This window comes from Crinia signifera, chromosome 9, assembly GCF_055691185.1.
Source record: "Crinia signifera chromosome 9, ASM5569118v1, whole genome shotgun sequence".
NCBI lineage: Eukaryota > Metazoa > Chordata > Amphibia > Anura > Myobatrachidae > Crinia > Crinia signifera.
The window spans coordinates 39,171,575-39,196,858 of NC_139225.1; the positions used below are offsets into that span (position 1 = coordinate 39,171,575).

Genomic DNA, 25,284 nt, shown 5'->3' on the forward strand with positions numbered 1-25,284 from the left:
TTCAGTACCAGCTGTCCTAAAATGATTAAAAATAGTAATGTAGAATATACAGGTTATATATATATAGAACTCACTTTATAGAGATGAAGGATAAGCTGCACACACATACTCGATTCAACTCCTGAGTGCCCGGCACAGATATGTTGGATTTGTAGACTTACAAACTGATAGCCAGCAACATCAGATAAATGCAAAAAAAAGATTTTATGGCATATTATTTAAAGTGCAAGAGTGACAATATACACAAAGGTATACATGGAGATCCGGTACATGCAAGTAAAGTGCAATCAAAAGATACTTAGCAGCATAGATGAAAACCGGTACATCTCCAATAAGGTCATGACCTTATTGGAGATGTACCGGTTTTCATCTATGCTGCTAAGTATCTTTTGATTGCACTTTACTTGCATGTACCGGATCTCCATGTATACCTTTGTGTATATTGTCACTCTTGAACTCACTTTATACAAATCCCAACTGTCGAACTACAAGTTCCAGAATCACCATTCTCTCCACATAGAAGAAAATGCTCCTGTTATATTTTTGATTCAATTAGCACTAAGGTCTACCTGTTAGCGCGGCTGCTCCTCCGCAACCCCACCGGGCTCCTGAATCCACAGGTATTGATTTCCACAAGAATGAAATGGAGCGCTCCATAGTGCGTATATTAATTTAAAAGTTGATGTATTTCTATAATACACGGTGCATATGGTAAAATCCCTATGCGTTTTGTATTGCTATTTGCTGGGCAGCAGGGCGGGAAGCACTACTGAATTTGAAAACATACTGTGAAAAAACCGGCTGGACACTGATTGGCTTTATGCTGCTTCCCAGCTGCCGCTGTCCGGATCCCCGTTCCTGGATCCTGCTACCTGGACCCCGCTGCTGCACATAGGATAGGTGAAGCACCGCTGGCACACACCTGCGGATCAGACCGACACATCGCGGGTGCTTAAAAGCACCCACGATGTGCCACGAATGGGTCAGATTCAATACATTTAATGTGCAGCCTGTCCTACACCCCCCCCCCACCCCACGGGACCGCGCATCGGGTCGGAGGCGGTGTCACACACATCCAATATGGGCTGATTTCTCTACCTCATCCGTTTAGATCGGCAAAATCGGCCCAAATCGGACAAGTGTATGGGCAACTTTAGCCATCAGACTATATCTAAAAATGAACGCACTCTCAGGTGCCTTTCCTGTCTCCCTATCCACAGATATCTCTTTCCTACATCACAAAACCGACCAGGAAAGACTAAAAGATCTTAATATGTATACTTTAGAGCAGAGAAGGGATAAGCATATTGATTTCCTTACAAAAAAATAAGGATCAAATATGGTTTGAGGTAACATGTTTAAAAAAAGGGGCAGACTAGATGGCCAAGTGGTTCCTATCTGCCGTCAAATTCTATGTTTCTATGTTTCTATGTTTACCGATGCTCACATTTGTTATATAAATTCAAATGAAAAATTATGTGTAAAAAAAAAGATCATATTTGCCATATAAGGTAAACATTACAGGTCATTATAATAAATCAAAATGTTGCTTGGCAATTTTCACACCTATTTTGACAAATTCAATTGGCTCTCAAAGGGTTAAAGGCCAATCAAAAGGATGGCCTCTGCAGTGTACTTTGAGCTGTGACAGTTTTTAGCCCACAAATTCTCCACCCCACCCCCGGTCCCTATCTGCTCCTACCTCCAATCTCTGTCTTCACAGCTCCCTCTATCCATGTACAGCAAGTTTCAAACAGATCAGTGTCCCTGCAAAAATTGCTTTCACTTTCTGATATGTCATCTTTTAGCACACAAAGGAGTCATTTGGTCCGTTGAGTGGCCTCTAGTGGTCAGTGGCACTACTTCATCTCATTGAGGTGAGGAGTAGTTAGCCATATATATATATATATATATATATATATATATATATATATATATATACTGTATACTGTACATACATACACATTATCTGTCCTAGGAAGAAGTATGAGAATCACTTGGATACACGCGGTCACTTAATATGATGTTTGGTTAAAGGCACAAATCTGTGAAATGAGTTCCGGTCACGAGAGTATAAACCTTCCCATTAGTGCTGGGGAAAATCACAACGAGCCATAAACCACAGAATTTTTCTGCAACCTCCAAACATATTATTTACACAGGGTTCACATTATCCTTTTCATTTTTATGTATCACTCCTTTGTGATTTTTTTGCCTTTCTGTGGTTTCACTAATCTGCCTTATAGCATAGCATCAGCTTCAGTCCACATTCCTGTGTGAGTTTTGCAATGGTCATTAATAGCTTTCTGTGTTGTGGATCCATTTACTGCATTGGAAAACTGCCTTTATCATCATCATATATTATTTGTAAGGTGACACAAATCTCTGCAGCGCTGGATATTCCGAGTTACAAGTGACATAAAATACAATAATTGTACATAAAAACCAAATAAGCTCAGAGCAGGTGAAGGAAGGAGGCAGAGGCTAGATAGGGTCTTGCTGGAGGGAGCCTACAGTCTCTGGGACTTTATCATATGTAGCTATACACATATGATAAAAAGCTAATACTGCTCCGTGCCTTTATGGCCATGATTCAGACCTGTTAGCAAAGCTGCAATTTTTGCAGATGGACAAAACAGTGCTGCACTAACATGTGCAGAGAGAGTTAGATTGGTGGGGTGCATTAAAGTTGAATTCTAAATTGCAGTGTAAAAATAAAGCAGCAAATATTTTACCCTGCACAGAAACAAAATAACTCCCCTCAAATCTAACTCTCTCACAGGTCTAAATAAGGTGATATGAGAGGGAATTCAAGCGTTTGATGCAATGCCAGGCAGTTGATAGCACCTAACGGAACAATTCAAGTGTTGCTCCTCTCATTTGTGCACATCCGCAATTAACCTTAGTTCCATCAATAAATTACCTTTAAAAGAGAATTGCTAGAAGTCCGTTCCGAGTCTCCTCTTGGTAAGTCTTTCTTTCCAGGTCTCACCCAGCTGTCCCCTAACTCTCTGAATCAGGGGTGTAACTAGATATTCGTAGGCCCCATAGCAAAAGTTTGTAAGGGCCCCCAATTTAGCAACTGATGGTAATGATGGTAATAAATGTATATATCACATATTAATTAGACTGCAAAGATGGCCCCTCTTCAACTCGGCCCCATAGCAGCTGCACCCCTTGTACCTATGGTAGTTACACCCTTGCTCTGACTACAGTACTTTCTCCAACATTCCGGCTTCCAGTGCTGTCCCTCTGGACAAGCCGAGCACATAGTCTGAGATTCCTCTCACCACAGTGCTGTCTCCTCCTTCTTGTCTCGCTGTATGGTGTTAATGAAATGATAGTTACATGTTACAATAAACAAATACGTTAATACTATTTCTCCATGTCCTAGTCTATAGCTAGGCCTATGACAATTAATGTACAGTTTATAATGCCGCCAAATATCCTGGGATTGAATATCTAAGCTATTAATAATAATCTTCTGTGCAACACAGATGGCAAATAATTCTATTGTAATTGTTATAGTATTATAGTAACTATTGTGAAATCCATTGTTTTACAGGAGACAATGGTCAGGAAATGTACCAATCACAGCCTCAATATTATTTTGTTAAAACTGTCCAAAGTTTCTCAATCCCCTTACATAATGGAATTGTATTGTAATATATTCCTTTATTGCAATATTGTAAACTTTTTCTAGGGACATATAGCAATACTGAGTCATGATATACTGTGCAACAAAAGGCAAAAGGAAGAATTCACTTACCTTTAATAGGCAGTTCCTACAGCAACGACACCTACCTGGGATATTGGAAATTATTCACACCTGTTAGCAATACTGCAAATTATGCAGATTGACAAAACCATGCTGCACTGCAGGTGGGGCAGATGTAACTTGTGCAGAGAGAGATACCTGTGCTTCTGGCACTTCTACTAAATGCCGGAATGGTCAATGGCCCAATGGGCTGGTATGCCCACACAGAGAGACTGGTTGGCAGAGCACTTTAACCTCCCAGCACTCTAGTTGGACGTTGTGCACTGATCTAGACTCTCCACCTGCTTGACTGCCCCTCATAATGAGGCATAGGGGTGAGTCACGAGGCCATGCCACCATGAGTTATGACCTTGCACCTTAGGCGTTCCTGTAATGTGTGCAATGTGTGTGGTGTACACGAGTCCCTGATCCCAGGGGGTCCCACTCCTCATACATTGCACCCATGTTTTAATACCTCACCAGCATGTGCAGTACTGATTTTAGTCTCCAGGACATGGCAGGTGCCATGTTTCCGGAGACATGCCCATGCACAGCAGACTCTGGCATAATGCCAAATTCTACGGTAGTAGACTGCCAGAGGGGGCCCATCCAAAATTTGGGCCCCCTCATCTGCTGCATTTGACACTGTTGATCATACGCTTCTCATACAAACACTGCACTCCCTAGGTCTTAATGATACAGCCCTTTCCAGGTTCACATCTTACCTATCTCATCGCTCTTTCAGTGTTCGCTTCTCTGACTCTACTTCCTCTTCATTACCTCTGTCAGTCGGAGTTCTGCAAGGCTCAGTCTTATGCTGCTTTCCCACTGCAGACCAGTTTAAAGTACTGGTAATCTTAAATGGTATTTAAAACGGTATTAGCATTCCCACTGCAGCAGATTACCGTTTTAAATACCATTTAAGTACCATTCCCATTGCAGTGAACCGTGTAAAATGTAGAGTGCCTAACCCCCCCCCCCCCAGTGTAAAGAGTGCCTAATCCCTCCCCCCCAAGTGTAAAGAGTGCCTAATCCCCCCAAGTGTAAAGAGTGCCTAATCCCCCCCCCCAAGTGTAAAGAGTGCCTAACCCCCCTACCTGCCCTGTGCCCCCACTTCCCCTCCCCTTGTACTTACCTGCACGGAGATGCAGGGCAGTGGGGAGGCAGCGGGGGTCCATGCAGGGTACAGGCAGTCCCAGTGCCTGATGAGAACTAGTAGTTCTCACTTTGCGCATATGTAATGAGTGCACGTGCATAATAATGAGCCACTCATTACATATGCGCATATGTAATGAGCGGCTATTTATTATGCACGTGCACTCATTACACATGCACAAAGTGAGAACTACTAGGTCTCATCAGGCACTGGGACTGCCTGGAGGCTAAATAACGTTTAAGAGGCATTCCCACTGCCTCTTAAACGTTATTTTAACGTGTAGGACTCTGCTTTAAAAATGGGTTGAAATACCATTTCGCTTTAAACGGTATTTCAATTCTGGCACTTTCCCACTGCAGCCTTAAAACGGTAAATTGCGCTGAAAATCGTCAATTTACCGTTTTTTAGCTGCAGTAGGAAAGGGGCATTAAGGTGCCCATACACTGCCTGCGACGTCTCGCAGCAGTGTATGGACACCCGATGGACTGCAAGCCACCATGACCTTCCGGCGGCAGGGACACATGCGATCCGTTGTGATGGATCGCATGGGTCCCTGCTTAGCGCCCGTCCCAGAATGGGTGGTCGGAAGGCCAGCCGGTCCGACCACCTAGTCGGGTCCGATGCGCACGGGACCGCGCATCGGACCCGACTACATGTCAGGGAGATGCGATTTGGTCCGATTTAACGGGCCGATTGGTCACAATCGGCCGAAATCGGACCAAATCGCCTTGATGTATGCCCAGCTTTAGATCCTCTGCTTTTCTCAATCTATATCTCATTTCTTGGCAAACTCATCAGCTCTTTTGGATTTCAGTATCATTTATATGCGGATGATACTCAAAACTATCTATCAACCCAAGAGTTGTCACCAGGGGTTTTGGGCCGAGTCTCTGAATGTCTCTCTGCCATCTCATCTTGGATGTCTTCTCGCCACCTCAAACTCAATATTCCCAAAAACGGAATTACTTATATTCCCACCAGCGAAGAACAGTTACCATCCTGATACCATCACTGTTGACAACTCGACAATCTACCCTACCCCACAAGCTCGTTGCCTAGGGGTCACCCTCTACTCTGACCTGTCCTTTGTTCCCCACACTCAATCTGTCTCCAAATCATGTTACATGCATCTAAAAAACATATCCAAAATACGACACTATATTACAAAAGACACTACTAAATCTCTTATCCATGCACTCATTATATCCCGCATTGATTATTGCAATAGTCTCCTAACTGGTCTTCCCAAGAACAGACTCTCACCACTGCAATCCATTCTAAATGCTGCTGCTAGGCTGATCTTCCTTGCAAGGCGCTCATCGTCTGCTGATCCGCTCTGCCAGTCCCTCCATTGGTTACCTTTGTATTACCGTATTCAATATAAAACCCTTCTACTCGCATATAGAGCTATTAACCATACTGCACCAGCTTATATCTCTTTACTTATCTCAAAATATCTCCCATCTCGACCAATCCGCTCTGCACAAGATCTGCGTCTCTCTTCTGCACGGATCACCAGCTCCCATTCACTATTACTGGACTTTCATCGGGCTGCTCTCACCCTATGGAATGCCCTTCCACGCACAATAAGACTCTCCACTAGCCTCTAAACTTTCAAGCGTTCCCTGAAAACTCACCTCTTCAGACAAGCCTATCATATTTAAGTTCTACACGCTGAGGCACTTATGTATTATATAGCTTCTCTTCTGGACCCACAAGCTATGCTATTACTGGTGCCTGTCCTTGTGTTTCCCTCCTATGTCCCTATAGATTGTATGCTTGCAGCAGGGCCCTCCTACCTCCAAGTCTGTCTGTTGTTACCCAGTTTGTTTTATCTCTGTTTACAATTGTAAAGTGCAACGGAATCTGCTGCGCTATGTAAGAAACTGTAAATAAATAAATAAATAAGTAAATCTGTTAAAGCACCACTGCACCCAGTTACTGTATTTGCTTTGTTTGCTTTACCTCCAAATCAGAATTGCCCTTACAATGCTTGTGTGGTGTACCTCAGGGAGAGGACTAGGGCCCATTTTTGAAGGATCGCATTTGCAATGCGATCTGGGCGGAATATTACCACCCAGGCTCGCCTTGTAAAAGCGATCCTATCCCCTGAATGTACTATTCCCCAGGCACAGGCTGTCCCTGCGATGTGCTGAGCCGGAAGCTGCATGCGTGGTTAGCGCTTACCCCAATGACCCTGCTGACCACACTGCCCCGGTGGCAGTGCGATCTGTAGCCCATAGACTACAATGGGCTACCGCTATCTAAGAATGGCGATAGCCCAGGGATCGGGCAGCTTCGCACCCCCCATAGAAACCTATGGGGGATGCGGCTGGGTGATACTGGGTGATACTTAATATTTCCGGCTAACCCCTGAAAAAGCAAATATTGATTGATCAATGTGGCCTTAAGCTGATGTGTTACACGCGGGTTACAGACAAGTTTACATTACACACACAAGTGCTACAGTTTGGCCTTGAAAACAATCATATTCAATTCTGATATGTAATGTATAATAAAAATAAGTAGTCCTACATTCCTCTGTCATCACCTAATAATGCATTGTGTAAAACAGAATGTTCACTGTGACACAGGATTACACTGAGGTACGTGCGGCCCAGTGACTCGTGCCAGGCAGTAAGCTGCTGTAATACGCACAGATTGACCTGCTTCCCTTCAATCTTGTGCAGTGCTCTATAATTATATTGCTGCCTGTGAGGCTGATGCAGAATTGAACGTGTCTCTGTTCTCAGAATAGGCAGTGGCGGTTTTACCTATCGACTGCTGGACTGTAGCCCTCCCAGGTAAAATCTCACACTGAAGTAGGGATGGCCATTGACCATCAATGATTCAAAATCATCGATGGTTTATGGCCAATGTAAAATACTTTTGCCATCGATAGGGGAGAACCAGATGGTTTCCCTCCATCGATGGCACAGCAGCACCAATGGGTTTTTTTCTCCAAGGTGCCGGGACATGGAGCATAGCTCCACCCCTGACAACCCTAAAGCCCTGCCCCCATGTTCTCATTGACCGAGACAATGGATGACCATCGATAGCTAAAATTATTGATGGTTATCCATCACATAGTTTATTTCTATTGATGGCTGGTTGTGGCGACTACACAATGGCCATCCCTACACTGAACCCCAAGTGAAGCCAGATGCAGTCTGTGAGACTGCACTAGCTTCTCTGTGATTGGCATTGACTTCCTATTGGAAGTACCACCTCCCAGTCACCCAAGGCAGTCCCATTGGGAGGTGTTCCCTCCTTCTGGGGCTGCCTCTGTTGCTTCTATGGGCTGCAGCCAAGGCAGCCCATAGAACCAGGGGCATGCTCATGCACAGTACATAGGTCTGTACTGCACATGCGCCAGACAAACAGCAGCCGGTAATGTGCAGCGCACGCACTTTAGCAATGCATTCACAGGATATTGTGGGTGCATTGCGAGGAGGGAATGATGTTTGGGGCGGCCTTGCCCTGTTCTGGTTGTAATTTTTAAGCACTAAAATTTCACAAGAGCTTTACTCAGGGATTACAGTCCCATACCTCCCAACTGTCCCGCTTTATGAGGGAACGTTGCAGTTTTCGGGATGGTCCCACCCGAGGCCAGCAGTATCCAGCGGGGGATGGGGGGGGGGGGAGTTGGCAATTCCCCCTGTCAGTTGCAGAGGGGCTGGGGCATGGCTAGAGGCTCACAGAGTTTTTGGCCATGCCCCCACAGTGTCAAAATGGGGGTGTGGTCTCACGGGATGATGCAATTATAGGCCACACCTCCTTATTTCAGGCGTGTCCCTCTTCACTGTACATGGAAGTTGGGATCAATGTAGTGTACAGGTTACATCACAGCTTACCGAGCACCTGGGATGCCGTCTGCTGCCTGTCCAAACAGCCGCCCCCTGCCACCGCTGATTCCCCTCAGTAACATGAGAGGGGATGTGTAACGAAAACATTGGGATGCCCATAAAATGTCGCCGTCCGTCCCCGTCCCGATGTTTGCTAATGGCTCAGTGACTTTGCAAGTTGCCTAAACCATTAGCAATGGGGAGCTGCGCATGCGCATAATAGAGCATGTGCAGTCCACAAAACATCGGGACGGGGCCTAACACACTATATAGCAACATACCTACCAACTGTCCCGGTTACCGCAGGAACGTCCCAGTTTTTGGGGATGTTTCCGCTTCGGTCCGGGGCCGGCAGTGTCCCGCGGTGGGGAGGTGGGCAGTTGGGAGTCCCCCCTGTTGCCCATGAATAGATGCTGTACGCACAGCATCTATTCATGCCCCACAGCAGCAAAAAATGGGGCGTGGCCTCGCGGGAGCATTGCAAGTATAGCCCATGCCCCCTTTACCTAGGTCACGCCCCCAAAACTGTCAGCTCGCCTTCAGCATGCGTGTGGACCTCCCGATGTGTCTCACTCTCTGGCCTACAATCTGCTCATAAGCCTCTGGATTGTGCTGGTGCAAGTGTGTGCCATCCCGTAGATACATGATCCAGCTCAGCATATGTGCAAATATACACACTTTTCTCCGTGCATGGAATGTGAGTATAATGAAGGCCCATAAATGAGTTTCCTATGCTTCTAGAATGATTCATACAAAATGTCTACATATGGACATATTGTCATTTACGGTCAAGGGTATATATTTGACTTGCTTTTAAGGCTCGTCTTTTCTTTTGCTTTTTTTTTTTTTAAATGCTGATTCATGTGTATGCTATTTTGAGTATGAATATCAAGCACAACCATGAATCATGGTCTGTTCACTGAGGACACTGAGACCCTGTAACAGAAATTCTGGATGTACAATTCCTTCTGTACACATATCATTGTGATGTAAAATGTACCGTGTACTTGCAAAGGGACTGACAAGAATAACCAGAGTACCATTAGCATTTATTACCCTGCAAATAATAATAATAATAAAGCTATGCCTTAAATTCACATCACCATGTCATTACTGTATTGTCAGCTATTTACAGGGGCAGATCCAGGATAAAATGAGAGGGGGGGCACCATGATAAAAGAAGGTTTAGGTGGGGGAGGGCCAGTGTTAGTAATGTCAGTGTACATGCTAAGAGAGCGGCAGAGAGAGGGTGGGAATGGGATTAAAAATAGGCCCTGGCATTTAAAGTACGCAGGCTCCCCATGGCGACAAAATTGAAGGTTGCAGTTGTGCACGCGCCGAAGGCGCGCTCCGGAAAAGGGGGTGTGGCCACTCAACAAGGGGCATGTCCTTGAGTGTAGTGTACAACACCTTATACAACTTCTACACATTATGCAACAAAATACTAGACCCCACTATACTTGCCCCTACACATGATGCCAAATGGAACGAGCCAAAATTCACATAATGCCACATGGATTGAGCCAAAATTCACATAATGCCACACGGAATGAGCCAAAATTCACATAATAACACATGGATTGTGCCAAAGTTCACATAATGCCAAATGGATTGAGCCAAAATTCACATAATGCCACACGGATTGAGCCAAAATTCACATAATGCCACACAGATTGAGCCAAATTCAAAAAATGCCACACGGGTTGAGCCAAAATTCACATAATGCCACTAGGATTGAGCCAAAATTCCCATAATGCCACACGCATTGAGCCAGAATTCACATAATGCCACACAGATTAAGCCAAAATTCCCAATACGCTTCATAAACAGGGACATTGTCCACCAAAGGCGCGCATTAAACACTTACACCATAATGTTTATTACAGGTTAAGTTACATGCCATTATGTCCATTATGTATTATGTCAAACACCATAATGCCTATTAAAAATGATGCTACATAAGTGCTGCTTATCTACATGCTCATTGCCAAGGGTTACATGCTCATTACCAGAGGTTCCATGCTCGTTGCCATGTGGGATTACATGCTCATTGCCAAGGGAGAATACATGCTCGCGGTAAATGGGAGACAGCCGCCGCCAGGCAGAAGTGATAGCCACTGATAGTGGCAGAGCCTGGCTGTATTCAGAGCACTGCAGGTCCCGGCTATTTGAAATAATACCCCTTTCACACCAGAAAATGCATTCCCAGGTTGGCCCCCTTTACACCAGCCTAGTCCCTGCATTTTCTGGTGTGAGGGGGAGAGAAAACCACCCCTCCCCCTCTTTAACCAGTTATCTCATTTAACCAGCTATATCTTCGGAACCAACTGACCCATTTACATGAGACAAGTATCATATTGATTTGAGTGGGCTTTGAATGATTTTGGTCCAGTGAAACTGAAACGTTTGGTTCCAGAGTAATCTGCCATCAAAGAACATGAACAGCCATGAAATTACATTTCAAAAATTAAAAAATTATCTCTGGAACCGATTGACCAATATGGACCAGCCTGGTATCATATTGAAGGCCCAGCGATTTGGAATTGAATGAGATCAACCACAAGCTTCTGTGATGCCAGAGAGGGAACTGGCAGCCGTCGGAACTAGGTGGGGGTCGGAATTGCCGGGTCCCATATTATCCTATGGGGAAAAAACGTTACAGCTTTGCCAGGCGATATCTTTGGTTCCCGAGGGGCTAGAGACACGGGGCTGGGCTCGTTGGAAAGCCCTGGTCCTCAGCTACAAAATGAAATGACAGGGGGGGCATGTGCCCAGGTGCCCCCCCCCCCCCCTGAATCCGCCACTGGCTATTTATTGGAATAGGCAAAATAAAATTTAGATTCTGTAAATAAAATGAAAGTACGGTGGCAGAGAAAGAACGTCTATGGAGCAGCCCAAAATCCATAAAAATAACAGCAATAGAACCAAACCCAAACAAACAAAAATCACACAAGTATCCACTCTACCTTCTGCCTACACATCCAGTAGGGCGATGACTTTGACCTCGGTAAGGGGGTCTAGCTCACCTCTATGACTTAAAACATACTCCAATTGATATCCATCCTAAAAACAGGTTACCGCCGTTCTTTCCCACCTACTTTAGCCAACCAATCACAAAACACCCAAGGTATCAACACAACAATCAGGAGGGAGGGTGGGAGGGAAAACTGAGTATTGCTGATCGGGACCCTTGTGCGCTCCAGAAAAGGGGTGTGGAGCTGTGCGCTCCAGAAAAGGGGCGTGGCTTCCCGTGAAGCGGTTGTAGCTTCAAGGGGATGACAGGATCGCTAAAAGCCATGCCCATTGCCTCCATCCAGTCCATTTTCATCACTGTTGGGGGCATGGACAGCGCTCTGAGAGCTGGCCACGCCCCCAGCCCCTCTGTCTCTGTGAATAGATGCTATGGACATGCACAGAGCGTCTTTTCACTGCTGCTCTTATATGCTGCCATCATCCAAACATCCACAGTAATTGTGCCTCCAATCAACTGGCCCAGTGCTGTGTGCTAAATTCAAGAAATAATCTGGTGATAACTACGTTGGTCTCATAAGAACATTGGGATGAACAGCCAACAATTTTAAAGTCAAAATCTAATTTGGCCAATGACTGTGGCACTCCCGAGAATTTTCCGGGTTATGCTCCAGTGCGGAGACTGGCAAACCAGACAGCATGAAGTTTAATTAAAGAAGAGTATCAGGGCCTCTTTTTGACTTTGATGACACGCCCTCCCTGTTGTTTTCTTGATTTGTGTATGACATAAGGTGTTGTGGCATAATGTGTATGAGCACACTGTGACATGATTTGATTTGGGAGCAATATAATGTAATGTAAACTGGTGGCATTAAAAAAATGTGGTATAATGTATTGGAAGGATTACTTAAGAGATGGCTTCGGGACGGACCAGAGATGGGGTAACAGAAAGGGCTGGCATGGCAGTGACATCACTGGTGACAGTGACATCACTGGTGTCATTCCCTGCCGTGAACACTGGAACACTCCTGGACACTGCCTGGATAGCATTGCTAATTTCTGGACTGGCTGCAGAAATCCTGGCTAGGTGGCAACCAAAGTGAGCAGGTGCAAAAACAATTGTGTAAAGCTGATAAATTGATATGCACGAATGCAGGGGTTGGGATAAATTGATATGCAATTAGAGTGTAGCCGTGTTGGAGGGCACCTCAGTACCATATTTGACCTATTTGGTAATAGATCTTGAATATTATACTTGCCAACTCTACCAGAATGTCTGGAAGACTTTCAAGATTTGTAGAGTTCTCCCGGTTCCATGCTCTCCAGCAGTGGCGTAGCTACATACGTGGCAGCCCCTGCGGTGGCTTCGGGGAGCGCTGCCAGCAGGGTCTGTGGTGGGTGCCATTGGCTGAACTGGCTGACGACCGAGGCAGCAGTGAGCGCTGAGCTGATCCCGCCCTGTACATATCTAATGAGCGGGGACTCAGTGCAGTGCATATTGAATGAGCGGGTCCCTGCCCCGTGCACATGTCAGTGACGGATCTAGACTTCTCTTCTAGGGGGGGGGGCGGTTTACTGTTTAAACTTGACCCTCCCCCTCCAGTCTTGACTCCTCCCCTTATCATTCATGACTCCTCCCATTGTAAGACTGCAAATACCCCCCCCGCCAATAATAATAATAACAATAAAAAAAAACAATAATAAATGTTAATGCATGGGGGTATGCATTGCACACATATAGATAGCACACCACAAACACACATGTACATTTCACATCACACACAGCTCACCCGAAATACATACATAGTATATCACACATACAAACACACTGTATGTGCAGCCGGACACACCAGCAGCCGGACAGTGCACACACAAGGGAGCTCCAGGCTGTGGCTGCTCCCGCTCATCAGGTGAATTAATCCTGAAACCGGGCACACACCCACCGTGCTGCAGACACAGCCCACCCCACACTGTCTGTGAGCAATCACTGTGGCAAACCACCTAATTTACAGCCCACCAGCCAATAGGACGGCAGGATGGGGAAAGCCCAGCTATATCAGCTACTGGGTGAGAGAGGCAGCATCATCACCTCCCCATCACACTACAATCATTACTTAGTAGGTGCAGGTGCAGATGCGGCCGGCGGCAGTGAGGAGTATACCCCTCGCCCAGGGCCGTCTTAACAGCAGTGTGGGCCCCTGGGTAAAGTAATGCACTGGGGCCCTTACCCATTCTCCCCTATTAGGGGTGGGGGGTGCTATCAGCAGCAGCTTTGATGTCCCACAGGTGGCAGGGGGTGCTCTATCTTCAACATGTAGGACCTGGAGCAGTAACTTCTGCTAATTACTCCTTTACTGCACAGGTGGTGGGAGGGAGAACAGTAACGTGTGGAAGGGGGCACTGAGCTGAATGAAGGGTCCCTTGTAAATGACTTCCAGGGAGGTAGGGGGTGTTTTATACGCAGGGGAGGGTTGGATAATGGAGTGGGCTTAATATTCGTCATTTTCCGGTGGAAGGGCAGCTTGTTTGACTGCAGATATCGCCATTATCTGGAAATAGATTTCTTAGCCTTCAATAGTATAACCCAACTTTCAGGAGGTGCTGGGAACTTGGGGATCAGAGATCAGGAGCCAGAGCAATCCATTGACAAAAATATAAAACTGTACACCAGACATTTGGAGCTGGAGCAGGGACCGGCTGCTGGAAGGCTGATATCTCTGGTTGTGGGCATGATAGAGACAAGACGCTAGTGTCCCCAGAAAGGGGAGAGTCCCAGCTTTTGGCATATACTCTCAGAAAAACTGAGTCAGAGAGAACCTGAGAAATATGACTGGGTATTGCAATTAAAAGGTTGGATGTGGACTGCTGCTTTGAAGTTGGATATCTCCAGTTACCCAGGGCCGATTTTCAAAATTCTGGTATCCCTGGAAAAAGGGGATCCTCAGCTATCAGCATAGTGATTCCACTGGCCTAGGGGGACCCGCTCATTAAATATACACTGTGCTGGGTCCCCACTCATTAGATATGCTCGGAGCGGGACTAGATCAGTGATCACTGCTGCCTGCTCCTGCGACCAGGTCATTACCTCTGCGGCAATGCCGGCAGAGGTTTCTTTTCATCAGCGACCATCTCTGGTCGCCGATGAAAAGGGGGCATTGAGCGATATATCGCTGGGTGATATATCACCCAGCAATATATCGCCCGGCGATATATTGCCCCATGTGTACGCACCTCAAAGGAGAGGGTCAGGTAGGCAACTCTGACCTAATGACCCTGTCAACCTAACCCATGTCGGCCTAAAGTCTTGTTGACCTTACTGCATGTCGACCTAAAATCATGTCGACCTAGTGGTGTAGACCTACTTGGTGGTGACCCAATGACCATATTCCTTTGAAAGAGCAGGAACTGCAAATGCGAATCCTGGTCATTTTCTTGCCGAAAACGGCTGCGATTGAATAGTCAACGCCACTTTTGATGGGTATAAATGATCCCTATTTTTCTTGTGTTCAAGCTGCAGCCTTGTTCTCGCAAAGGCAGCACAAAGCAACAGACCCCGGCTGGGTATAAAACAACAGGAGTACATTAAATATACAAGAAGAACATCACTGAAACAAACATTAAACTAAATGAAGGAATCGCCTAAAAGAACCTGTTATTCTACTTAATTTTAGAATATATTCAAAATACATTATTTATATATATTGAAAATGTTTTATTACAGTATAATAGTGTTTAATGCTTAAGTTTCCCCATTAAGCCAATGTTTAGCCCCTGTTCTGCAAATACCACTAGTAACAATCCTTGGTACTTGTTTCCTAGCACGGCGCCCGTCGCAGGTGATCGCATACCTTAACTTAAGGTATGCGATGGACGCGACCGACGCGATTTCAGGGCTATTATTAGCCTTTTCCCGACAATTAGAAAATCGCGTCCATCGCATGCCTTAAGTTAATGCGACCGATGCGATGGATGCGAATTTACATAGGGAACAATGTTAAATGGGCCAATGGACCCGATTTTTCATTGTATACCCACCCTTATGGGTATTTTACATGTGAAATGCCCCCCCCCCATTGTTAACGCCACCCCACGATGAACGGCAACCCGAAGCGTGGCGAGCGGCGGCGGTACGCGTCCTCCGACCTTTTCATATCCCCACTATCCACGTCGGCGTGGAGTTGATTTTATATAGTGTGGCGAGCGCAGCGAGCCACCGAGCCCGAAGCGTGGCGAGCGGACGCGTAATACCTGTTAAGTAATGCACGTCCCCTCGCGGGGCTCGCTGCACTCACCACACTATATAAAATCAACTCCACACCGACGTGGATAGTGGGGGTATGGAAAGGTCGGAGGACGCGTACCGCCACCCCTCGTGGGCTCGCCACGCTTCGGGTTGGCGTTCATCGTGGGGTGGCGTTAACAATGGGGGGGCATTTGACCCATCAGGGTGGGTATACAATGAAAATTGGGGTCTGGGGGGCATTTAACATTGGCCCCAATGTAAAATCGGGTCTCAGGGACCATTTTACATTGGTTCCGATGTAAAAATCGCATCGATCGCATCAGATGCGATTTGGTTACATGCGATGCGATCAACACGATTTTTTTGGACCCGATGGATACAATCAAAATCGCAGGCGCCGTGCTAGGAAACAAGTACCCAATCCTTTAGCCAATCATAGTAATTTCATTGTCTGTACGCCCTGTTAGTAGAAATAAATATCCAACGATTGCATGATATTACTGAAACGTGTCACTCGCTGCTATAATAAGAACAAGTAGGTGTGACGAGGCAATTAATCTTATTGTTCTTAAACAAAACTGCAATTCTTGTAGTTTCATGGAAAGGAAATAAGTGTTATCCCCTGCTGAGTGCCTGGTGCTTCGGCAGGGAGCCAAATTATATTATATTGTAAACTTAGCTCTAATTTTCATTACTTATGCGAATACATGCTGGTCTTATTAATATTTCAGAATATGCACCACCCCCTACTGTAAGCTAGCTCAGATCTGCAAACTCCACGTTTCCTCATTACAGTGAGATTTTTAGGAGCAAGATGATGTGGTATACAACGGGCACAAACAGGGTTAGAGGGAGAATTAATGCCATGTGCTTCAGTCACGTTCCTGCTGCAAAACAATGTACAGATGCAGTGGCAAACGCAGGATTTTCAGAAGGGGGTTTCCAGAGGGGCGGAGCAAAGAACGGAGATGGACACTTAGGTGATCCAGTATATGCCGGGTCAGTTAAAGTATTATAGATAGACCAAATGTATATAAATAATATTAATAATAATAAAATATATATATATATATATATATATATACATACATACACATACATACATACATACATACATACATACATACATACATACATGGGCGTCAACAGCAGTGTAGACCCCTGCGCATAGCAATGTATTGGGGCCCCTGTCAGGAATGTGCTATGAAGCCCCATCACCCATCTACTGGTAGTGTCCTAGCATAATTATTAAAAGATCTATGTATCAGAATCAGAATCAACTTTATTGGCCATGTGTGCTTGTGCACACTAGGAATTTTTTGTGGATCGTATTACATAACAAGAATACAATAAAACCACTAACAGCACACATTATGTATAACTGACTGACGTACCTGGCATTGTCCTGGTTTAAGCCTTTGAGTTATTAAATTATCAATGAGTTGGATATAACGGTTATCATTTATAAATAATTGGCAGCTCTTCCAACACACCCATGGGGTGGCTGCTGAGTGTCGTTTTTTTTTTGTTGGGGTTTCGCCAGTAGCCCTATTCCCCAGTTTTCCTTCAGGTGTAAAAGTTTCCATACACGTTACAATTATTGAATACAGTATTGTATATAATACTGTATACAATAATTGTAACGTGTATGGGTACCTTTACTGCCAGCCCGATTGCTGTTCATGTGTGCAATGTGTAATGACCAACCTTGAAAGGAGTGTACACCGGAAGATGCTGTGGCTTTGGTCTCAAATTGCGGTTGGGGATTCTTTGCTGGATACAGGGAGGAAAATCACGCAGCGGCCTTGCACTTTTTCTCACTTGATAAATATTCCCAGACCTGGGCAGGATCCCACGGCCATGCTCTGGAGGATGAGGGACTTCCGGCAGCACTGTGGTCCCTCTGACGCCCTCGGAAGTCTTATTGGGGACACAGACACGGTTTCTCTCCACTCGCGTCTTGATAAACTTGGCCTTGCTTCCGTAGGTCATTGTGCTGCGGGATTCTTCATAAGCACTATCCGCAGGGCTGATGTGCGTGATCATAACCAATCGGCTTTTCCCGCTCAGTGCTCCCTTTAGCAGCCAGGTCAGCTTGCTGTCCCGATAGTTTATATGGCTGCCTGGTCTGTCACGCAGCGCCATGATACACATCCTGAGGGTAAGAAGGGATCGGTTGATGTATCCTCCTTCTTTCATGGTCTGGCCGCTGTTCTTAGTCTGGCTTGCTCGTTCTGATCCCGCAAGGTCTACCATGTACAACTTGCCTGTGCTCACACTATCACTGGCTGTCTGCTTTATGGTGACCTGCAATACTGCATGTGAGCGGGATGAGGTCTTATTAGCGGCTGTGGGAGCTTCTGTGCGCCGCTTGTTGCCCTTCTTCAGCAGGGCCATGGCTTCCTCAGGAGTGCTAAGGGAGAATGTAGAAATCCCTTCTATGTTGGTGTTGCCATTGGGATCCTCTCTGAGGACCAAAGACCTAGAGGAAGGTCTTAATAGGTCTCGGACGGTTTCATTATAGATCTCCGCGTATGATAATGATACGGAGAAATTCTTTTTTTCCCCAGTCTCCTCAATGGCTTTAAACAGGTCCTTCAGGGTGCGATATATTACTCCAGGTTCGCGGTCCTTACCCATCATGGTGAAGGTCTTTCCGGTGCCTGTGGGGCCGTAGGCAAATATGGCAGCATTGTACCCGGACAGGATGTCACCCAATAAGGGCTTCACTGTGGAATCATACACAGTCTCCTGGGTAGCTGCCTGGTCAAACACCTGGTTAAATTGGAATGTTGTTTCTCTTGTCCTGGTGGAGCGCAGGACATCGTTAGGATCCTCACCGGGGTCCTGCAATAGCACTGTCTGTGGTCCGAGCTGGTGTGTGATGCATCGGGCGCGGTTCTTAGTCTCCGTCAAATTAACGGGACGGATGCGCAGAGCGACAGTCATTTGGTGGTCTATAGCTTTATTAGCTTTCGCCTTCTTCATTTTATATCAAACTTCAATCTTCAGAAAAGAGTGAAAAATTATCTGTGTTGGCACAAGTCCAGCAATATTAGATATGACTCAGGAAGCAGTCAGCTGCCAGTGTTCTACCCATCACAGCCCATTGTGACATCATCGGCCCATTGTGACATCATCGGCCCATTGTGACATCACTAGCTGCCATATAGCAGAAGGGCACTGCTATGTATCTCATCCAGGGTCTGCTGTTACAGAAGTGGTATCGTCTTCTGGTCCCCCTGGGATGTCTTACCTCTTACTTATTTACGTGATAAAAGTTAATAGGCACAAAGAACCTTTTATCTCTGCATGTTTGTAGCCATACACAGCAGTGGGAGCAATTGTATTAGTTCTGAAAGAAAATATATGTTGCCCACAGATGCCAGTGGAAGTGCGCCTCCAGTGGCCAAATTATTAATTACTTTAGTATAGTGTGAATACTGCTTCATCTCTCGCGGCACTTTTATAATCAGGAGAAATATACTAACCATGTACAGTTACCTTGTAATAAACCAGCTCATGTCCTCTCTTTCTGCAGTACAATGCATTAAGGACCGCCAAGGATATTATGCTAAGGATCCTTACAAAAACCATGATGGGGACTGGGACAGATGAGGATATGTTAATCCAAATTCTCATCACCAGGGCAGAGGTAACAGGCTATAGTTTGAGAATGGACATTGTGCTGCTAGGAGGACACAGAGTGTTTCTCACTGATAAGATCACAACATGTGCTGTAAGTGCACATGAGAGTAACCATTTGCTCCCAAACACAGACAATGGCCATTCACACACATTAGGGCCCTTATTCAGATCTGATCGCAGAACAAATTTGTTCTCAAAATGGGCAAAACCATGTGCACTGCAGGTGGGACAGATGTAACATGTGTAGAGAGAGTTAGATTTTGTTTCTGTGCAGGGTAAATACTGACTGCATTATTTTGACACTGCAATTTAGATTTCAGTTTCAAAACACCACACCCAAATGTAACTCTCTCTGCACATGTTACATCTGCCCCACCTGCAGTGCACAAGGTTTTGCCCATATTGAGAACAATTTTGTACTGCGATCAGATCTGAATAAGGGCCTAGGTCAATCCATTTTATTTAACAACATTATCAGAACAATTGGTCTTTTGTTAAAGTTTATTTCACCATTTTTCCAATTGGCTGTATTATAATTTCTATATTGTATCATTTCTGTTCTTGTCATTTGCTACAGATATGCCGGAGCGACTGGATGCTGTGCAGGCTGTTCTGTGGGACAAGGAAATAGGAGTTTGGTTGGACTTTAATATAGAGGATCATAGACACAATCCAAACTTCTACCCCACCAACTTGGCTCCACTTTGGGCCTCATGTTACTCTGGCACGAGGCTGTGGACAAAGCAGTCTCCTACTTAGAGGTCATTAATTATCTTGTATTATATTATTTTTCTATTTGTTCCTAATTGTATTACATACTCCAGGCTTGCCTACCCTCCTGGAATTGCCGTGAGGCTCCCGAAAATCGGGTCCCCCGGGAAGGTGGGCAATCCTCCCGCATTGGCCAGGCAGCCCCCGCACCCCTTTCCCTGCAGCACAAAATGACCTTTTTTTGCGGGTCCGCGAATTACGTTGTTTGACTGTCGTGGGGGTGGGGCTTGATGGCGTCTGCCTGTCCCGCCCCCCTGACTTGCTGCTGTCAGCAAGTATGACATACTCCTATGGTATTGATTCCATCTGTTAATATCGAAATTCGTGCAGACCCTAGTGCGGGATCAAAACCTAAACACTTGCCAATACTGAGAGAGCGGTCCAATCAGGAACTATAGGTGCGCCATGTATCCCAGAATTCCAATGGCAGGCCAGGTTCATGCCACTGGAAAAGTTTATTTACAAACGCATTATTACTGGTTACTACTGAAGTAATATGTAAGAATATATATAATGTAATATAACGTATGAAGTAGCTTTTATGAACTTGGCAGAGTATATATAATGGGGTATATTGGTTTGCAAATCCACTGTACTGGTTTCTCATTTCCCTACAGTATTTGGCATGATGTTACATTACCTATTTGCTTTCTCAATGCCAAAACGTAAAAAAAAAAACTTTTTGAAAAATAAAACTGATTTAAAATCTTACTTATATTGTCTGTATTATTTATAAATAGTGATAAAGATTTTCATGAATAGATGAGCAGGACCCTCATCCCTCGTGTGCTTTCCTTCTCTTAATGTCCCATACACTATGCGATTTGGGCCAATTCCGGTAGATCAAGCTGAGATATTGGGTGAAATCGGTCCAAATCGCATGTGTATAATATCCGTTCTGATGCACAGTCCTGTGTTCATCGGAGCGGAGTCGGAGGTTGGACATTCGGCGGGGGATCAGGTGCGACTTCTCCCTTCAGAGAATTTGCATAGTGCATGTGGGCCTTTACTTAAGCCATCTTTGATAGCACCAAACCCTGTGGTTTTCTACCACGCTGATACCCTGCGGATGTAGCTATAGTTATGTGCCCTGTACTTGTCCTCTATTGTATTCAGCTGTAGGTCACTGTTTCCCTCATTTGTATATGTACTCCGTAATTGGGCCCGGGGGATCCTTTGTGGTGCCATATAAATAAAGTATAATAACCATAATAATATGCGACCAGTGGCAAACGCAGGATTTTCAGAAGGGGGTTTCCAGAAGGGCGGAGCAAAGCACGGAGATGGACACTTAGGTGACCCAGTATATGCCGGGTCAGTTTAAGTATTATAGATAGACCAAATGTATATAAATAATATTAATAATAAAAATATATATATATATATATATATAAATACATACACATACATACATACATACATACATACATACAGGGGCGTCAACAGCAGTGTAGACCCCTGCGCATAGCAATGTATTGGGGCCCCTGTCAGGAATGTGCTATGAAGCCCCATCACCCATCTACTGGTAGTGTCCTAGCATAATTATTAAAAGATCTATGTATCAGAATCAGAATCAACTTTATTGGCCATGTGTGCTTGTGCACACTAGGAATTTTTTGTGGATCGTATTACATAACAAGAATACAATAAAACCACTAACAGCACACATTATGTATAACTGACTGACGTACCTGGCATTGTCCTGGTTTAAGCCTTTGAGTTATTAAATTATCAATGAGTTGGATATAACGGTTATCATTTATAAATAATTGGCAGCTCTTCCAACACACCCATGGGGTGGCTGCTGAGTGTCGTTTTTTTTTTTGTTGGGGTTTCGCCAGTAGCCCTATTCCCCAGTTTTCCTTCAGGTGTAAAAGTTTCCATACACGTTACAATTATTGAATACAGTATTGTATATAATACTGTATACAATAATTGTAACGTGTATGGGTACCTTTACTGCCAGCCCGATTGCTGTTCATGTGTGCAATGTGTAATGACCAACCTTGAAAGGAGTGTACACCGGAAGATGCTGTGGCTTTGGTCTCAAATTGCGGTTGGGGATTCTTTGCTGGATACATGGAGGAAAATCACGCAGCGGCCTTGCACTTTTTCTCACTTGATAAATATTCCCAGACCTGGGCAGGATCCCACAGCCATGCTCTGGAGGATGAGGGACTTCCGGCAGCACTGTGGTCCCTCTGACGCCCTCGGAAGTCTTATTGGGGACACAGACACGGTTTCTCTCCACTCGCGTCTTGATAAACTTGGCCTTGCTTCCGTAGGTCATTGTGCTGCGGGATTCTTCATAAGCACTATCCGCAGGGCTGATGTGCGTGATCATAACCAATCGGCTTTTCCCGCTCAGTGCTCCCTTTAGCAGCCAGGTCAGCTTGCTGTCCCGATAGTTTATATGGCTGCCTGGTCTGTCACGCAGCGCCATGATACACATCCTGAGGGTAAGAAGGGATCGGTTGATGTATCCTCCTTCTTTCATGGTCTGGCCGCTGTTCTTAGTCTGGCTTGCTCGTTCTGATCCCGCAAGGTCTACCATGTACAACTTGCCTGTGCTCACACTATCACTGGCTGTCTGCTTTATGGTGACCTGCAATACTGCATGTGAGCGGGATGAGGTCTTATTAGCGGCTGTGGGAGCTTCTGTGCGCCGCTTGTTGCCCTTCTTCAGCAGGGCCATGGCTTCCTCAGGAGTGCTAAGGGAGAATGTAGAAATCCCTTCTATGTTGGTGTTGCCATTGGGATCCTCTCTGAGGACCAAAGACCTAGAGGAAGGTCTTAATAGGTCTCGGACGGTTTCATTATAGATCTCCGCGTATGATAATGATACAGAGAAATTCTTTTTTTCCCCAGTCTCCTCAATGGCTTTAAACAGGTCCTTCAGGGTGCGATATATTACTCCAGGCTCGCGGTCCTTACCCATCATGGTGAAGGTCTTTCCGGTGCCTGTGGGGCCGTAGGCAAATATGGCAGCATTGTACCCGGACAGGATGTCACCCAATAAGGGCTTCACTGTGGAATCATACACAGTCTCCTGGGTAGCTGCCTGGTCAAACACCTGGTTAAATTGGAATGTTGTTTCTCTTGTCCTGGTGGAGCGCAGGACATCGTTAGGATCCTCACCGGGGTCCTGCAATAGCACTGTCTGTGGTCCGAGCTGGTGTGTGATGCATCGGGCGCGGTTCTTAGTCTCCGTCAAATTAACGGGACGGATGCGCAGAGCGACAGTCATTTGGTGGTCTATAGCTTTATTAGCTTTCGCCTTCTTCATTTTATATCAAACTTCAATCTTCAGAAAAGAGTGAAAAATTATCTGTGTTGGCACAAGTCCAGCAATATTAGATATGACTCAGGAAGCAGTCAGCTGCCAGTGTTCTACCCATCACAGCCCATTGTGACATCATCGGCCCATTGTGACATCATCGGCCCATTGTGACATCACTAGCTGCCATATAGCAGAAGGGCACTGCTATGTATCTCATCCAGGGTCTGCTGTTACAGAAGTGGTATCGTCTTCTGGTCCCCCTGGGATGTCTTACCTCTTACTTATTTACGTGATAAAAGTTAATAGGCACAAAGAACCTTTTATCTCTGCATGTTTGTAGCCATACACAGCAGTGGGAGCAATTGTATTAGTTCTGAAAGAAAATATATGTTGCCCACAGATGCCAGTGGAAGTGCGCCTCCAGTGGCCAAATTATTAATTACTTTAGTATAGTGTGAATACTGCTTCATCTCTCGCGGCACTTTTATAATCAGGAGAAATATACTAACCATGTACAGTTACCTTGTAATAAACCAGCTCATGTCCTCTCTTTCTGCAGTACAATGCATTAAGGACCGCCAAGGATATTATGCTAAGGATCCTTACAAAAACCATGATGGGGACTGGGACAGATGAGGATATGTTAATCCAAATTCTCATCACCAGGGCAGAGGTAACAGGCTATAGTTTGAGAATGGACATTGTGCTGCTAGGAGGACGCAGAGTGTTTCTCACTGATAAGATCACAACATGTGCTGTAAGTGCACATGAGAGTAACCATTTGCTCCCAAACACAGACAATGGCCATTCACACACATTAGGGCCCTTATTCAGATCTGATCGCAGAACAAATTTGTTCTCAAAATGGGCAAAACCATGTGCACTGCAGGTGGGACAGATGTAACATGTGTAGAGAGAGTTAGATTTTGTTTCTGTGCAGGGTAAATACTGACTGCATTATTTTGGCACTGCAATTTAGATTTCAGTTTCAAAACACCACACATAAATGTAACTCTCTCTGCACATGTTACATCTGCCCCACCTGCAGTGCACAAGGTTTTGCCCATATTGAGAACAATTTTGTACTGCGATCAGATCTGAATAAGGGCCTAGGTCAATCCATTTTATTTAACAACATTATCAGAACAATTGGTCTTTTGTTAAAGTTTATTTCACCATTTTTCCAATTGGCTGTATTATAATTTCTATATTGTATCATTTCTGTTCTTGTCATTTGCTACAGATATGCCGGAGCGACTGGATGCTGTGCAGGCTGTTCTGTGGGACAAGGAAATAGGAGTTTGGTTGGACTTTAATATAGAGGATCATAGACACAATCCAAACTTCTACCCCACCAACTTGGCTCCACTTTGGGCCTCATGTTACTCTGGCACGAGGCTGTGGACAAAGCAGTCTCCTACTTAGAGGTCATTAATTATCTTGTATTATATTATTTTTCTATTTGTTCCTAATTGTATTACATACTCCAGGCTTGCCTACCCTCCTGGAATTGCCGTGAGGCTCCCGAAAATCGGGTCCCCCGGGAAGGTGGGCAATCCTCCCGCATTGGCCAGGCAGCCCCCGCACCCCTTTCCCTGCAGCACAAAATGACCT

The 25,284-nt window shown here is 45.3% G+C and overlaps 1 long non-coding RNA gene across 9 annotated transcripts in view; it reads left to right on the forward strand.

Annotated features, from left to right (window-relative positions):
• The first annotated feature begins 12,431 nt into the window (after nt 1-12,431).
• Nucleotides 12,432-25,284, forward strand: part of LOC146035452 (uncharacterized) — a 48,915-nt gene continuing 36,062 nt past the window's right edge. For 5 of the 9 annotated variants that reach the window (XR_014460652.1, XR_014460655.1, XR_014460653.1 and 2 more), the window contains exons 1-3: nt 17,854-19,626; nt 20,197-20,380; nt 24,914-25,097. This is a non-coding gene — a long non-coding RNA (uncharacterized LOC146035452). Of the gene's footprint in view, nt 12,836-17,853; nt 19,627-20,196; nt 20,381-24,229; nt 24,344-24,913; nt 25,098-25,284 lie in introns of those variants that run through there. The other 4 variants (XR_014460651.1, XR_014460657.1, XR_014460658.1 and 1 more) reach the window with 4 other exon arrangements.